Below are 17,806 nucleotides of genomic sequence, written 5' to 3' on the forward strand. Positions count from 1 at the left end.
CTAGAGTGGCCATTGCCAGCATGTTCTCCTGAAAGCAGAACGAATTCTGTTCCCAAAGGCCAGGCCACTCACCTGCCAGGCCTGACTATATTCAGGTATTTGCGGATGATAAGCCAGTTTGTTATAACCTTAACTCTGGTTAGCAGAGTGATGCTAGGATGGTTCACTTATTTATTTGTTCTAACTCAGTAAGAGCTAAAAGAATTATCACATATGAAAAATTGTACTCTATATGTGTAATAAGAATTGTAATGCATTCTGCTGCCATGTATTAAAAAATAAAATCAATAAAACTAAAAAAAAAAGAAAAAAAAGAATTAACACAGATCTAGCAAATGTTCATATTTAGTCAGGAGTTTCTGAATCAAATATTTGCTAATGATGCGACTAGAGACCCGTGGTTTAAACCTTTTTGATAGTATTTAATAGTGACCATGTGTGTGCTCAGGGATACAAAGATATAGAGGAAATGCTGCTCTTAGGCTATAGCTCTGATTTGTGTTAGGAACCACTGTGGAATCAGATACACCTGGGTGCAAAACTTGTCTCTACCACTCATTGACTGTGGTAATTCAGCTTTTCTGAGCCTCAGATTCCCTAACTATGGGACAAGCATGATGACAATTGTGTGGATCCTATGGAAGTCTTATAAGCTTTAGAAGAGATGAGAATGTATAGAGTGTGTAGCACAGTGTCTGCAAATAGTTTTATCAGTAATCATAATAAAACGGGTATATATGACAGCATCAGGATCATCTGTCATGGAAAAAAAAAGAGTTAGCAATTCTAAATTTAGTATTTTTATGTTACTTCGTATTCATGTCTTTGTACAGGAGGTTGTCTCTGGGTTAATGAAATGTCACACTCTGTTTATTAGGAATAAAGCTGCTATGGAGACAAAGCCTTCGTTAATTAGGCTCCATTTCATCTTTAGTTTTGTAATGTAGCATACAGATGTTGTCTTCCTTTTTTTTTTTAAATAAAATTAACTATAAAGCACGAAGACAGTCTACTCATAGTAAAGAAGATGCAAAACTGTGATTTCTTTTCTCGAGGTGCTTGAGTGTGAATAATTAAAACAGGAAGCTAAGCTTTTAAAAAGCCACAAATGGCAATAGTATGTATTTTGCAGTAGTGTCTCATAATAGATCTGTGGACATATGGGATTGTGAAGGCCAGATTGAGGACCCTGAGTATCTGGTTGCCCCCTCACATGCAAATGAGAATAGAGGGGGGTTATCTGGAACTTGGTCTCAGGAAGTAAGAACAGGGAGAGAAGCCACAGGGCAGCATTTCTTGGTAAATGAAATCTGAAGCCTGTCAGCTATATTTTAAGGATACAAGACTGGCAGAACAAGGGTGTGGAACAGCTGGATAGAAACTCAAGAATCCAAAGTAAGCTGCTTCAAGTGGAGCCTACAATATGGGAAATAGGCCCTAGGAAAGGCCCTAGCCTCAAAAACCTGTCCACCAGCACCTCTGACAAAGCATCTATGGCTTCCATGTGAGTGGAGACAAAGCTTGGCTCAGCTGCAACAGTGGCTTATGCCAGTTCTTCCCCCATGTTATTGTGTATGTTCATTCCCATATTTATTGGGCAATCACCTGGGGATCTTGTTCAAATGAAGATTCTGATTCCATAGGTCCGATATGTGGTCAGAGATGCAAAATAAGAAATCACAGTTTTGCATTTCTAATAAGACCCAATATTGCAGAATCTACTAGTCCAGGAACCATACTTGGAGTAGCAAGTATCTAATCTACTCTCTCCCCATGCATCCCTTTCTCTGTTCAACACCCGCTGTCTTTCTGTCCCCTGTACCTTAACTCCATCAGTACTCACAATCCATTGATCCTTCTCACTCTTACTGACAACACTCCCTCTAGCTCTTTCCTGCTTACCCAGCTTAGATTACACCATCTCCTCATGATCACTCCTTTGTAACCACCCTTAAGTTCTTTGCTTCTTTCTCTTACTCATTGTACTCACCTGGAAAAACCTGTAGATCCCACTTCCCTCCCCACTCCATGTCCTCACCTCTGCTGGTAAAAGGCTGAGGACAGCACAACCCACTAGGCTAGCCGGTCTCACTTCCAGCCCAGTGGGCCCCAAGGCTGCTGGTCCCCTTGTCCACTCACTCCTGCTCTCTCCCAGAGGATTTCATGCTCCTCTCCAAACCTTAAATGCCCCTTTCTCCATCTGCATGTCAGCTGATAACCTTGTTTCCCATTCTTTTTTGTGACATGACTTAGAAAAGAACTTATTCCATAGCCTCTCCTGGATCTACCCCCATATCTTTGTGTGTGTCATGGGGCCAGGTCCTTTCCTTGGTGTCTCCAGAAGCACTGGGCTTGTTCTGGCTCCATGAGTAGCACTGTCATCCTGGACACATGGCCTGTGTTCCACCATCCCCAACCCCTGGCTCTTCAGGCCTCTGGCCGCCCAGCATTCTCTTAATGATGTCTTTCTGACTCCTCCACTTAACGTAGTCCCACCCGTTGGGAAGCCCCAGCTCCATGCTGGCTTCAGTAGTTTTCTTCAGTGGGTATTACAGTAGGTCTGCAAGACGGTTAGCTTGCCTTCCCCTCTTCTAGAAAGCTCCATGAGTGCTTGGTCAAGAACAAAACCCCACCTAGAATTGTAACTGGCACCAGGAGACACACTCCTGAGGGTATTTAAATAGATATTAGAATGAGAGGTGTGATTATATTAGAATTAGAAAAAGTCAACTGGGGGAAAAATGCACACTAACATATGTATTTAAAAAGAGGTAGTTGAGATTTTGAATAGACAGGGCTAGGAATGATCCCCGTTTGGGGACGTTTTTGGACTTTCCTATGCTGAATTTAATAGAGATAGTTGAGCATACCAGGCCCTTCAGAGATGAGAAGAGAAAATGACAACATCAGATTTCATCCAAGAATCCCTGTCCCTTGTCTCAGTAAATACACTCAGAGACACCTCTAGTTTAAGCCAGGATTTAACCAACCCATGCTGTACTGGACTCCAGAGCACGGTTATGGTCCCCTAGGACCCTGGCAAAGAACTGTAACCAGTTAGCATTTCATAGCGATTCCATAAGCAAAATATCCCTGATTTGTTGTGATTTTAGGAGAAGAGATATTTCAGCCACTCCTCCGACTCCATGAATGAAAACTCCATTATGATAACAATCACGGTGGCTTTTAGTTGGTGGTGAAATAGCCTAATCTGGACATTTGCCATGACAACCTGTGGTGCTGGTCTGTCTTGAGGACAAGAAGTTGGGTGTTGTCTGCTGAAGATGAAGCAAAGGTGTACCGGTGTCTCTGTGAAGTTCTAGCAGATTTATTTTTAGTTCATTCTCAAGAGTTCTGCATTTCGTAGCATCCTCAGCATACCCTAACTCATTGCCTCTCAAGGTTTTGAGCAAACTCTCTTTTCAGGGGGAGACACAGGGTTTTTGTGAATATTAAACAAAATGGCTGAACTCACGTGGGGCTGAGAACACAGTAGGCGCTCAATGCACGTACCACCCTGTCCCATTTGTGCCCTTTCTAATGGGCCCCACCCATACTGTCTGTCAGTATAATATGGAAATTAAGATATAAATATTGTGTTTTAATACACTATTATTCATTTTAGACTAGTGATTTGCTTAACATGGGGGTGATTTTGCCCCTCAGGACATTTGTCAAAGTCTGCAGACATTTTTGGTTGTCACAGCTTATTACTCCCTCGAAACAAAAATTATCCAGCCACAAATACAAGCAGGGCAGTGGTCAAAAATCTGTGTTTTAGAGCATAAACTTTACACTGCTTACAGTTTATTTCTTCACTAGATTCTAAAGGAGAGTATTAAGTAGGATGTGACAGACGAGGGACATAGTTGGGACAAGAGGTTGAGAAAAACCCCAGGCCCCTCTTGCCAGCTACAAGATCTACCCACTCATTAAAAGCACACTACAGTTTCTCACTTAAAAACCTTATTATATATTCATTTTTTATTAGTTATTTGATTTCTTTTTTTAAATTTTTAAATTCTAATTTGTTACATATGGCAGCAGAATGCATTACAATTCATATTACACATATGGAGCACAATTTTTCATATCCTTGGATGTGATTTTTTTTTTATTTAAAAAAATACCAATGTGGCAGAGGCTGAGGATCTCAGGGTAGGGAGGACGAGGAGACTGAGAGAGGACAGACAGCAGGTGCCACAGGTAGACAGGAAAGCTGCCAGGGTGCTTGGTTTTTATCCCCGGGGCTTTACATATGGGTCCTCCAGAAGAAAGATATCACATTCTTTTCTGTACTGGGTTCACAACCTAGATATAGTTCTGTTATTACATGTGTGTCCCTATTTATAATGGGGTCTCCCAAATGGAGCCTTATCATCATTACCTTTGCATGCCTGTGTACATAGTGTGAAAGAAGGTTTGTCAATGTTCACGAAACAGCTTTAGCTGTACTCTAAACACCACCAGCAGCGTCTCACAGCTGTTACTGCTCGACTTTTGAACAGGTGCCATTCTGATGAAGTAGTTTAGAGCTTGCAGTTTACCTTCCTGGCTTGATAAATGATGAGTTTTTTTCCTAAAGGCTGGTGTGGAAGCCTTCCAGAACCCACAGTGTCACTGAGCTGCAATGCTGAGCTATTCAGGTGGGAATTTTCCCAGCAAAAGGCCAAGAGCAGAGAATTTCCCCTGCCCTTTGCTGCTGCAGGCAGCCTTTTGCAAAAGCAAAACTTGACTTCTTTCTTGCCTCTCCTGGGTGCACCGTCTCACCTTCTGCCTCTCAGTCAGTGACTACATCCAAGGGCTCTTGGCCCTCAGGGGTAGAGTGTGTGACTGTTAGGCTTTGGGAGCTCCTGTCTTGCTGATCACCAGATTCTGACTTGAGTAGCTCACAAGGGCCACCGGCCTCGCTTGTCATCCACTGTACTGCTTCTCTGTGGTCATCTAGCATTGCTTTCCCTGTCATTTCTTTCTAAGAGATAGCTCTTTGTTTTCCCTTTTTAAACATTGCCAGAAAAAGAAGGGGGTCAGAAAAGCAGGAATGGGGAGAGACATTGGTTTACCTCAGTGGCCGTCCCTTCTCAGAAATTTCACCCCAGACGCTGGGTTGCTCGCTCCTTCACTCTCCATGCTGGTTACTTCTCCAAGGCACATCGATGATGGCTTCAGAGCCACAGTTGTGTAAAAGCAGAATTTTAGATTCAAGATTACATTCCCAAACTTGAATCGCACCTACTCTTGGAAGAAGTGATCTTTATAAGTGATATAATTTTATTTTTAAGCACAAGGAACCATGTTAGAAATACAGTATATTTCAAGACGAAGGCGTAGGATAATGTGGCTAGATCTGTTCTAACCATCACCTCCTGGTTCTGTGCCAGTTTGTCGCACCCTGTCTTTTCTGACAAGGCCATCATCCTCCTAGGCATGCAGCCATTTCTTTTTTGTTGGCTTCCATAGTTCCTTACACATCTCGAGGCATCCACATGTGAGGTCTGTGGTTGCAGCCCTGACAACTCATGGTGACTATCAGAATCTAAGAAAGAGGTAGAAGGGGACAATGAGAAGACGAAGCATCTGCATAATTAATGACCACCTGTTTGAACACCTTTGTTTTTACACTCCTACATACATAAAATGTAGAATACTACATATGTCTGCATATTTTAAGAGCAAGTTTTAACTTTTGCCTTTGAACACTTTTCTTATATAGTATTAAAATATTAAAGGTTACAGTTGTCAGTTGTTTTCTTTATTACCCCAAAACTTAAATAAGTAAATGAAAAGATAATTATCTTATTAGCTTTTGCAGGTTTAATCCAGTATAGAATTTTGAAATTGTTTCCTTTTATGTTTCCTCTCCAGAATGCAAGAAGTCCTTCTCTTATTTCAACAGTTGCGCACAACTTTGGAGCTGGGAAAGGGTGATTTCAAGGTACTAATTTATCTACGTTATTGTCTGAACTATTGATTATCCAAGTTGGCTTCTGGCTTAACTTTGTGTACAGGCAGCAGTTGTTTATTTGGGGACTGAGTTGTGTGTCTGCAGATATAGCTTCCAAGCTGAAAAACCTCAAGGCGTGAGCTAGTCCATTTTGAGTTTAACACCATAAATCTTCTGCCACAGAGACATCAACAGGTGAGATTCTACAACATGATCTTTTTCTTGTGATCGGTGATAGGCACAACCCTGGCTCCACTTTGTAATGCTTCTGTGAAGGTGGACGAATGTGTACCCTCTCTCAATCTCTTCCCTTATCTTTGAGATAGAATGATAATTGGTAGCCTCATGGGCACAATGGGAAGGTTAGTAGAATACCTAGCACCTTCACCACCACCACCATCATCAAAAAAAAATATCACACTGTGTTCATTGTTATCATTATTAGCATCAAAAATTCCTTAATGACCTTGGGGCCATCTTCTGTTAATAATATCGAACTCAGGAAAAAAAAAATCATCCAACCCAAATGAGTGATGATCCAAAGGCATTCTATCTTTAATTTTAGCAATTAGTTTACTATAAGGTCATCAATTTTTGTAATGAATTCTGGACTTTGAAGTGCCATGCCCACCCCATTTAAAAGATTTAGAAACCTCCAGTGCTGTGGCCCGATTGACCCACACCCATTATACATCATTATCCAATTCCTTTATGGCCTAGAGAGGAAGGGGTCCATCTGGTCTGAATTTCCCCATCTCTTCACAGAAGGAACCTTGTAAAATAGGCCACTGTCTTCATTAAACCTTTCCTTTAACTTGGTGAGAAATTCTTTCTCATGCCAGAGTAACCCTTTCCCCTCAGGGGAGCAGGGAGCTAGTTCGGGGTCATTTTGGTCTCTCTCTGAGGCCTGGATCGTTCTAAATATAACCACAGATCCTGGAAGACAGCCTGCCTTTTGTTAGTTAACTTAGGCTCAAGAATCAGTGCATTAAGAGCTTTGATTATCCACACTCCACAAGGCCTTCCTCTGATCTTCAGACGTTTGACAAGAATTGTTTTTCTCTGTTGCACTTCTGTTTCTATGAGAGCTGCTTGCCTTGCACATTTTAGTGGTGGCCTGAAGTGCAGAGTATGTTTCAGTTAGAAGGTAATTAAGACCTACCTTGAGAATCTATATATTTTAGAATATATATCCCATGCCTCAGGACTGGGCTCACTGTCCTCCTGGGTTTCTGGTACCTGCCTGACAGTTTCACTAGAAAGATATTCTTCTACCTTTTTTTTTTTTTTCCCTTTATTTAACCTGTCTTTCCACTTTGCTCTCTGCTATGTCATACTCTTGTCCCCAACATTCTGGCTAGCTTTATTTAGGTGTACCAAGTAGCTCTCAAAACTAATAAACTAGAAAGAACAAATAAAATTAAAAAAAAAAAAACTAATAGGTCTACAATGAAAGCGTCTTCCCCCGCCTCCCTCACTCATCCTGTGCTTGCAACTGATTGCCTTTCCTGGAATCAATACTTCAATTAATGGCATCCCTGTTGACCCAGTAACTCAAGCCAGAAATCTCGGTCCTGTCATTGCCTCATCCCCCTCATTCAGCCCACACCAGATTCTTGATCTAAGATAATATATGAAAGTTTTGAGACCAAGGACTGGCGCTTGGTGAGGTCAGATACTCACTGCCGGCTCTTACAAATGTTCATTGTAAGTATCTTTCTGACCTTCCCCTTCTCTGCCTCCCACTGGCCAGGGCTTTCGTTCTGATCCTCATTACCTCTTCACAGATCAGTGCCTGGAGCTAACTATTGTAGCTCTCTTCCAACAGACGGTCCCATTCTGTAGACCCTGTTCCCAAATTTATAACACAGTGTCCCTCTCAATGACTTCTGTAGGCCTTTATAACCTCGGCTCCAGCCTCCCTGATATAGATCTCTGCCCACACTCCAGCACTGTGCCTGCCTTTCCCTGCTTTCTGGCCTCTGCTTCATTAGTACCGATTTTCTTGGGGTATTCCAACATATCATGCCCCATCAGGCACACGTGACTTTTTCAGGATAAATTTAATACTTCTCTCCAGACCTACCTGTTTCCATCTTGTCCAAGAGGCCCTCCCTGATTCCTCCAGGTATAGCTGGACTCCCGCAGTCCCTCAGTTCTGTCTCTAATCATACTGCATTATGGTCATCTACTTATGTATTTGACCCTCCTATTGATGCAAAACTTCAAGGCAAAGTTCAGACCTTATTTATGTACTACAACTTCTCATAAATGCCTGGCACATAGTCACAAGAAGAGAATGCTCTAATTTCTTTAAATGAATGTATCTCTAACACTGTAATAATAAAAAAGAAGGTATTCATGCTAAGTAATTGATCTCAAGCTGTGCTTTTTTTCTGACTGCATATAAGCACTTTTTCTCAACAATCAGACTCTCCTTTTTTTTTTCCTTTTAATATCCATGTGTTAAAGAAGAGCCCCCAACACCAAGACAGGGTCCCTTTCCCTCTTCTGCTGGTATCAATACCAATGTGGTGGAGACATCTTTTTAGTACTTGAAACTCTTTATCATGTCCATCTTGGAAGTTGATTCAGGCAGTAGCTTCTCCAGCTACTTTTGTGATGTTTTAATGTGGAATTCAAAATTTAAAGTGTCCCAAACCATTTTTTGGCTTCTAACCTGCCTATGCATTGGATGTGCAATTCAGATTTCCAGTGTTGTCCTTCCTAGTTATTAGAAAGACAAGCAATGAAAACACAGAATCACTCACTGTCCAGTGAGACTGAAGTTCCTAACCCAAATCAACAAATAAGTGTGTTTCTCGAGAGGCCACAGTTAGCACAATTAGCCATGAACCACATCTTTGAGAAGCTAAGGGAAAAGAATGGGATTCATTTTTAATTCAGACTGATGTTGAACAAGAGCCAGGCTTTCTGGAGTGGCTTTGTAATCAAAGGTTACCACAGGACATGTCAGAACTTTTAACAACTGTCTCCACTGTAAAAATTGGCTTAGGTTGTGAGGTGATTGTCTCACGTTTTATCTTCGGCTCACAAAGATGAAGTTAATTTCAGCATAAGCTATTGGCTTTATTTTTGAAATCAGTCCATTTTAATGGCAACTTGCTTGTGCCCTGTGGAACACACAAGAACAAGAAGAAGAGTTGGTCTGGAATACACGTGTTCTGATGTACATCATAGCTGTCTCCAGGGTGACAGTCAATAAGATACCTGTGATGAGTCTTGTTCATCTTTTTGTTGTTTTTTTTCTATCCTTTCCTACATTCATTGTATTCTAAATGATAAGAACCACTTACCTATTCACTTCAGATAGTTGAAAAATACAAAACTTCACCAGAGAAAAGAAGTCTCTTTCTGAATCCATCACCCAGAGAGAACCATGGTCAGCAGCTTGGTTGACACTAGCCTTCTAAAATTTCTACCAAACATACATGTGCACATTTAAAAATTCCTGTAATGAACAATTTCACAGGGAGGATTGTATTGTGACTCCTTGTGTACTCACGAGCTAGGTTCACAGATGATCAAGATTTGCCACCATGGTTTCATTCATGTATCCTTTTTTTTCTCTTTTTCTTTCCTTTTTTTTTTTTTAAATAGCAGGTATCTACTTTTAAAAAGAAAAGGATCCTGACAGGACTGTGGAACAATTTTTTGCCTGCCTACTTCACATACTGTCACTTTTGTGTGTGTGTGTGTGTGTGTGTGTGAGAGAGAGAGAGAGAGAGAGAGAGAGAGAGAGAGAGAGAGAGAGAGAGAGAGAGAGATTCTGGGGATCTAATACACAGAGCATGGCACATGCCAGGCAAGTGCACTACCACTGAGCCACTTCCCTGGTCCTCCTCCCTCACCTTTTATAAGGAAACAAAAAATGAGGTCTTATACTTAGTATTGCCTTGTACTTTGGGGATAAGCAGCCTTAAAGCTCAGGTCTGTCACATGCTAGATGGGCATTGATTTTTCTTCTTAAATCAATGTTTCCCTAGAGCATAGTTTTATTTATTCATAAAGCTAAAATGATGTCTGACAGGAGTTACAGCAGTGTAAATCTGTGGTGCAGGCACAATAAGAAGAGCTTTTGTAAGACTCAGAAATCAATGAGCTGATGCCAGAGGGTAACCTCATAAGCCTGGAGAAGTGCAGTTTCCAGGCCTCCATAAGTAAAAGGAAAACTTCAGCATAGGATGAACCTCCTGCTTCTCTCTTCTGTGCTTCTTTGCAAATGAACCTAATTGCACTGTGACTAAAACCAGGCCTTGACTGGATCAGACACATGACTGGTTGTTGGAATCTCAGGCTGATAGAACCCAGGCATCAGCTCTGATCCCTTGATGACACTAAATCTGTCTGCTCACTTGCAAAGGATTGCCAGCCCTGTTATCATCCCTTCAGAGTCTGCCTCTTGGTGCAGGGAGCTCCAGAGGTGGGCTTTTCCGCACAGAAGGCAGTCGACATGAGCATATTCACTTTGGAATATTTCGTGTCCTTGTTGGTTTGTTAAAATATATGCAACAACTCTCACTGTAGCTGGGCCTTGTAAAATCATGTATAATCCTAACAGTTGATAAATGTGTATTATGAATAGTCTATTTTCTTTTAAAAGTGTTCATAGCATATAAAAATTACCATGAGACCTTTTAAATTTGCTTGAAAAAATATGCTCTATATTGCCTAGAACCTTAACTGATTTTGTCTAGTGGTTGGAAAGTGCATCTGATGGCTAGAGTATCACCATCTGGAAGCTCAAATGTCCCATTTTCTGTTAGGAATCTGATCTTAGCACAGTAGAACTGGTTGGGGAATCAGATGACCTAGACACTGGTTTGTTTTGTGGTTCACTGATGGCTGCTGTGTGACCTAAGGTGGGTTCCTGAACTTCTTTGGAACTGAGGCTTTATTTATATTATTGTTTTGTTTGCTCATTTAAAGAACAGTAAGTGAGGGTGAAATTGACAGGTATTCATTTCTTATTTTCTATAGTCTTCTGTGTGTTTTTCATTTAAAAGTTACTAGTAGAATTTTTTTCAAAGGAGGAAATTTAAAAAGAAAAATAGGATAGGGAAGTGAGGATTATTTTTTCATAAACAAAATATTTTCTTCCAGTTTTAAAACCCCATGATTTTCTGTAAAAAAAAGAAAAGAAAACAAAATCTCACATAATTTGCTCTGCTACCATTGGCCATGATTCCCTCTAGAAACTTCACAGCCCAGGGTGCACAACTGGAATTCAGAGACTGGGAACTGAGATCCACAGTGCAGATGGGGGATGAGGTTGGGGGGGGGTTCCTGCCTGGCCTGCGGCTCCCAGGAGTCCAAGCCCCTCCTCAAAGGTTGAGAGAAGTGTTTAAGATGTTGTCTCTTTGGACTCAGCTCTTTCCTCTCTTCTGGTAGCAACTGAAGTGAGCTCTTCAGAGGAAGGTTCTGGGAATGGGAAGGGAAAAGGACATGAACTCTGGTCTCAGTGGCAGTTCCTAGGAGTCACACCTGTTTTCCTTTGTCTCATCAGCTTTGGACTCTTGAGACAGCCTGGTGGCAAGTTGATGTTGGAGAGTTGTTCCCGTTAAGCTCAAAGCATTGCTGCTCATCTCATGAAGGAGAGGATTCTCAGCTCTTCCTTCTGGAGGCCTGAGCTGGGGTCTGTCTCTCAGTAGAAGTGAGCTACCTAACCTGAACCTTCTCTAGGGGACTCCTTTGAAGAAAAATGAGGTTGCCGTTTGGAATCCAACCATTATGTTAAGGGCTGCTTGTTACATTTCCTAACCAGCTTTGCCCAAGTCCTCCAAAGTCTTTTTAACATTCCTGAATACAATCCACTTGACGTTATTTGACACTGACCATCTGCTCTCTTTAAATTAATGAATGCTGCACTCCTCAAGGGAACGGATCAGGAAGTCATTCTCCTTGGCCCTGTGTTTGATTCCATCTTTACTCCTCAGCTCAACCCTGGTCATCAGCAGAGTAGCAAACGACATAGCCAGACAGCTACCATGTCTAGATTCCTAAATCAGGATGATGTCCATCTCTGGACTTCAAGGATCACCCACAGTTTCTAGCATTTTGACAATGTCACCTTGTTGTAGGGGGACCCTTCCTTCTCTGTGCACCCTCAATCATCTCTGCGGGACAATAGGGAAGTCATTGTGATGGCTTCTCATCATTCTGATGCCTGGGTTTGCCTCGGGAGCCAATGCAGGGGAGTTGACCAAAGCCCATTCAACTCACATGCCCTGGAGTCTCATGCTGGGTGGGGAGGTGTAAGGCCCTCCCTTCTCTCAGCCTTCTCAGCCTCCCTCAGACCCAGCTTAGAGAAATCTTTATCCTCTAAAGATTCCTCTAAGCATCTTTATCCTGTTAGATCTCAGGATGATGGCATGGTATTTCAACAATAGTGATTATAGCTCCAGCCAGATCATGTACTATCCAGATCTCACCTGTCTTCATGAGGGTCTCAGCCCTTCTCTCTCCTCCTGCATTCCCTTCCGAGTCCCATCCCCTTCTTATGCCAGGGAAGTCCCTTTTGGAAAGCTTCTCCCATCTCCACCACAGTGGAGAAAGCACTTCTTCACTGGTTCTCAGTGTCTTGAACCTGACTAGGGATGCACATGGAGGACTCTCTTGTGAGCCACAGAACTATAGGCCAGTCTGGTGAGCAAGGGGGATAGAATTGCTCTACTTCCAGCCTCTTCTCGAACCAGAGACAGCTGCAAGGTGCTTCCATATTCCTTTCCCATGACATCGACAATCTCTGATGAGTCTGCCACTCTGGGAATGAAGACCCTCCTGGAGCCCCTCACCAATACCATACTAAGATGGAGAGGCCCTTGGCTCTTATGCCTTACCTGAGGCAGCCTGAGTAGAGGAGATCACGTGTTCTGCAGTGGCTCTGCCTAGGCACCCCAGGACAGATGGCCCAGCTCTAGATGGTGATTTTATTCTAGACTTTGAAAGTTCAAGTCTCCCATGGTTATTAATGACCTGGAAGAGAGGCAGTTCTGGATTATTCTTCTATGTATGATTTTCTTCCTTTATCTTCACCATCTTCCCCTTCTCCCTTGGTAGATTTTAAAATTGGTATCTAAAATGCTATACAGCATATCACTTTGCCAAATAGGAAACTCTCATGCTTTCTTAATATTTTCTAAAATAGGTTTTCATTATAGCCATGAGATCAGCAATGATGGAATTTGACCACGGTATTAATGTGCTTCTAAAGGTACTTCATAAAAAGACAAAGTCAAGTCAGGTGCAGTGCCACATACCTATAATCCCAGCTGCTCAGGAGTCTGAAGCAGGATGATCATGAGTATAAAGTCAGCCTCAGCAACTTAGCAAGGCTGTAAGCAACTTAGCAAGACCCTTTCTCTAAATAAAATATTTTAAAAGACTGGGGATGTGACTCAGAGGTTAAGCACTCCTGGGTTCGATCCCTGGTACAGCCCCCACCAAAAAAAGTTAGGTCTATCTATGGTGACTTTATGAAGAATCAGCCAACAAGGAAGAAAGCAAAAAGAAATAAGATCTCCTATTTCATACAGGGGGGATCGGGGGGGAGGTTGATAATCCTGTCAAGAATGAAAAATATCTCCTCATGCTACAGCAAGGAAACTAAAACCTTAGAATGGGTTCACCATTCCATTACTGTGTTCCTTGCCTGTTGCTCACCTATTGTTTAAAATGTACTTTACCGCAGTAAAATATATAAGTACAACGTGTGTACATACAGTTAAAAGTGTTGTTAATGATTATTAAAGCCAAACAGGTTATGTTTGCAAAGGACACGCAAATGCAAGGAGTTTAATGTCTGAGCCTCTGCTCATAAACGATCTGCTTACCTGGAGACGTGTTTGTCCCTGACTACCGGAGAGGGTGGAGTAGGCTACAAATAGCAACCCAGAAGTACACCCGGGACTGTTGGTGTGAGTGTGGGCGCTTTTGTGATAACTAAGGCGTTGTTGTGTTGTGATTGACAGGACTCTATATATTGTTGAGTGATTTTGAATTACTCTCTTTTATAATCCCTTTGTATAATCTGATAAATATTCTGATATTTGAAAGTGTCCCTCAAACACACACAATCTGGTGAAAACCATCAAATGATGACACTACAGCATGCTATCCGTACTCTTGCTCCATCAGAGATGGTTTTTATAGGTTAAAGTATAGAAGATGGTTTCTGCCTGTCACTGAAACTTCCTCAGAAAGGTTTTCCCAAGACCCGTGTCTCAGGAAACCCCCCAAAGTGCTCCATGACTGTTTTCTCCTCTTCCTTTTTTTAATATTTCTAAAGAGGAAATATTTCCTTTTTTAAAATAAAATATGTCTTTAATATTGTTGATGGACCTTCATTTTATTCATTTATTTATAGACAGCACTGAGAATCAAACCCAGGGCTTCACACATGCTAGGCAAGTGCTCTACCACTGAGCCACGACCCCTTTGAATTTACTTTCCCTATCTATTACTTCATTGTCAGTCTTCTCTGTTCTAGAGGGAAGACAGCTGAGACCTACCTCTTTTGTTCACCCCATGTCCTCAATGGTATCCCCGTGTGGTGCCTGGCATTGGCACACGTTGGTGGATGTCCCTTCCATCCATGTGCTGCTTCTCTGAGTTTTTCCCTGTGCCCCTTCTCCCGGCCACTGCATCATTACTGAGGAATTAGGCTTTGCTTTGGTCGCCCCATCTTCTGGAATCTGGTGCTTTACGCTTTGCCTTTTTGTCATTAATCAGCACCTTCTTCCTAGTTTTGGCATCTGATGGGTAGAATGAGTATTTTCGGGTGTTTTTTGTAGCTCTGACCAAAAGACCTGATGTTATGGTTTAGATGAGGTGTCCTCCAAAATATTGAGACAATACAAGAAAGTTTACAGATAAAATGATGAGATTATGAGAACCTTAACTAATGTGTTGATCTTCCGATAGGGATTAATTAGGTAGTGACTGTAGGCAGGTAGAGTGCGGCTGGAGAGGTGGGTCACAGGACTGTGCCTTTGGGGTATATATTTTGTCCATGGTGAGTGGAGTCTCTGTCTCTGTCTCTCTGTTTTCTGGTTCTGTGTCCTAGGCTGCTTTCATCCTCCACTCCTTTCTGCCATGATGTTCTGCCTCACCTGGGACCCAGAGCAATGGAGTTAGCCATCTATGGACTAAGACCTCTGAAACCATGATCCCCAAATAAACTTTTCTTCCTCTATAATTGTTCTTATAGAAGAAGGACACAGTGGCAAAGAAGGTGACAAAAACACATGAAAAGAACAATTGAAAGGAGAAAAAGTTTCTTTGGGCTCATGGTTCAGAGGTTCAGTACATGGTTGACCAACTCAAAGCAGCTCAGGACATGCAGTAGAGAGAGTTCATTCAGCTCACCAGGGATAAAATATATTCCCAAAGACACACCCCCAGTGAACTACCTCCTCCAGCCACATCCTACCTGCCCATAGTCACCCCCCAGTCAATCCATATCAATGAATTAAGCCACTTATTGAGCCACACCTCATAATCTAATCATTTCACCCGAGAAGGTTCTTGCATTGTCTCACGTATGACATCTAGTGGGGACACCTCATTTCCATACCATAATAACAAGAACAGAGATACAGTGTGTCAACTGCTAGGCATTTGGGATGAATCCTAAAATATTTCAGCCACAGTACAGCTTAAGAAAGGTTTTGAACTAGAAACACACACATTTAATAATCACCTACATTGAGGTTAACACAAACCAGTGGTTGGACAGTGTGCTCTGTTCTGATGGTCGACTTGGGGCTTGGCCTGCTGTGGCTCCCTTTTCTGATCCTATTATTTCATTTACCCCTGTGAACAACTGAGAAGAAAGGCTTTCTTCTTTTAGGAACACTTCACTTCTCATCCCCCAACTCCAGCCCAATAGCCTAAGAGTCTGATCTTGTTATGTCTGGGAATATAATTACTAGATTTTCTGCTAATGGCTGTATTTTACATGATAATGAATCCAGTCTTTTCTACAAGGTCTACTTCATTTATGCAAAACAGACATAATTTGGAGTGTTATGAATTATACTATTGTTTCAGGGAGTGGAGAAGCCATTGTGGAGCCTGTGGAATACAATTTTTTTGGGCTCATGTCAGACTAACACAAGGAAATGTTGGTTCTGTGTTCACCAAAGATGTTTATTAAATGATTTCAGGTAAAACAGAAAGAGCTTTGAATCTCAAGGCTTTTGTTACTTATGAATTTAGGAAGGTTGACTCATTTCTGACCATCTTTTACTCTTTGAAGTGGTGACCTTTGTACATTAGTGACCTGTAATCATTAATGAGATTCTTGCTCACCAATTTTCAATAATATAAAAAAAGGTATTCCAAATTGATCTTGGCTACTAACAGAGAAAAGGCAGAAAATTAAATTTGCAGGGAGATACAGAAAAAAACCTTCTGTTAATGTCGTTAAGTCTCTAAAAATCTTATTCCCCAAGAGAAATTTACTTTGTTCTAGAAAGGTCGGTTTGTTTCCCAAGAGATGCTAAAATGCCTTTTATTTATTAAGGAGAATGTATTATTGTTTGTGAATGGAATACTGGGAGTTCTCAGTTCTTACTTTTATTTTTCCCTAACTTGCTGTGGTTAACCTCAGAAAAATAGCTTTCAATGATAACATTCTCATACTGCATGCTTTTTCACTTTTAAGTAGAGTTAATTCTAAAGATTAATTTAAAGGTACAGTGTGCTAATTACTATCATTTCAGAAGTACTTAGCTGTTGGGGTGTCTACTGATTTTTGTCTTTCATTTTGCATTCCTAAATCCTTGATAATATTGAAAAGACTAAGAATTCTAAGTTAAGACTAAGTTACCCTGGGTAAACAGTGGGAGGAGAACTGACTTTTGCACTAAGGACGAAATCTTGAGTTTGGTTCTAATGCCCATGGTTTAGTGCAGAAATACAAGTATTTTACTTACTTAATTTGAACTGGTAATCTAATTATCTGTTCTTTCAAAAGTGGAAGGTTAAGAGAAATACTTCATCTTTTTAAATAGCATAGATGTATTTAAAGAAAGCCAGTTTTGCAGAAACTAATTTGGTTTTGGGGAGTCAATAGACTCCTTAGAAGTCTAATGACAATTCTAGACCATGTGTAAAGAAAGACAGAGTCAATGAAAGTCTTAACTGTAATTGCAGGTAATTCATAGAAACTCCAAAGCTGACCGGGGACCGAATGCTATCTATCCTATCTATAGCCCCTTGACTTACATCTTCCAACCAGGATCTGTGCTTCATTTTTTTTTGTTTTGTTTTGTTTTCAGTTATAGTTGGACACAATACTTTTATTTAATTAATTAATTTATTTTTATGTGGTGCTGAGGATCAAACCCAGGACTTCACATGTGCTAGTTGAGCACTCTACCCCTGAGCCACACCCTCAACCTGTGCTTCATTTTTTCAAGCTGTAAACCCTGGTGTTTTAATCTGACATTGACATAGCACCCAAGGCATTTTTTAATTTTGTGAAGTGTTGTAGTATTTCTAAATAGTTAAACAGAAACATTTATTGAGTCTTTTTGTCAAGAAGTACATATTTAAGATACTGACAATTATTTCAAGAAATAGCTGTATAGTTACATGGAATACTTACAGAAATAAGCCGATTTTTAAATGTCATGAACGCTGTCTGCCCTTATAAATCCCAATTTTTATATTTTCTCTTGCTGTGACATCTTTGGCTTCTTAAGATTCAAATACTTAATCCATTTCCTGAGCTGGGATCATTCATCCCAGGGTTCATATTCTTTGGGAAAATTAAGAGCTGATTTTAACTTCAGCTTAGTAACAGTTGATAAATTTAAATGATAATTGGGTATGTTT

The 17,806-nt window shown here is 41.1% G+C and overlaps 1 protein-coding gene across 9 annotated transcripts in view; it reads left to right on the forward strand.

Moving 5' to 3' along the window:
• Pag1 (phosphoprotein membrane anchor with glycosphingolipid microdomains 1) overlaps nt 1–17,806 on the forward strand; it is a 136,291-nt gene that overhangs the window by 39,131 nt on the left and 79,354 nt on the right. For 7 of the 9 annotated variants that reach the window (XR_005737815.2, XR_002485172.3, XR_005737816.2 and 4 more), the window contains one exon: nt 5,866–5,935. The exons of 1 other annotated variant lie outside the window; for it this stretch is intronic. The gene's annotated coding sequence lies outside the window, so the exon portion shown is untranslated. One more of the 9 variants, XM_040293911.2, reaches the window with a different exon arrangement.

The sequence above is a fragment of the Ictidomys tridecemlineatus genome, chromosome 7, assembly GCF_052094955.1.
Source record: "Ictidomys tridecemlineatus isolate mIctTri1 chromosome 7, mIctTri1.hap1, whole genome shotgun sequence".
NCBI classification, from domain to species: domain Eukaryota; kingdom Metazoa; phylum Chordata; class Mammalia; order Rodentia; family Sciuridae; genus Ictidomys; species Ictidomys tridecemlineatus.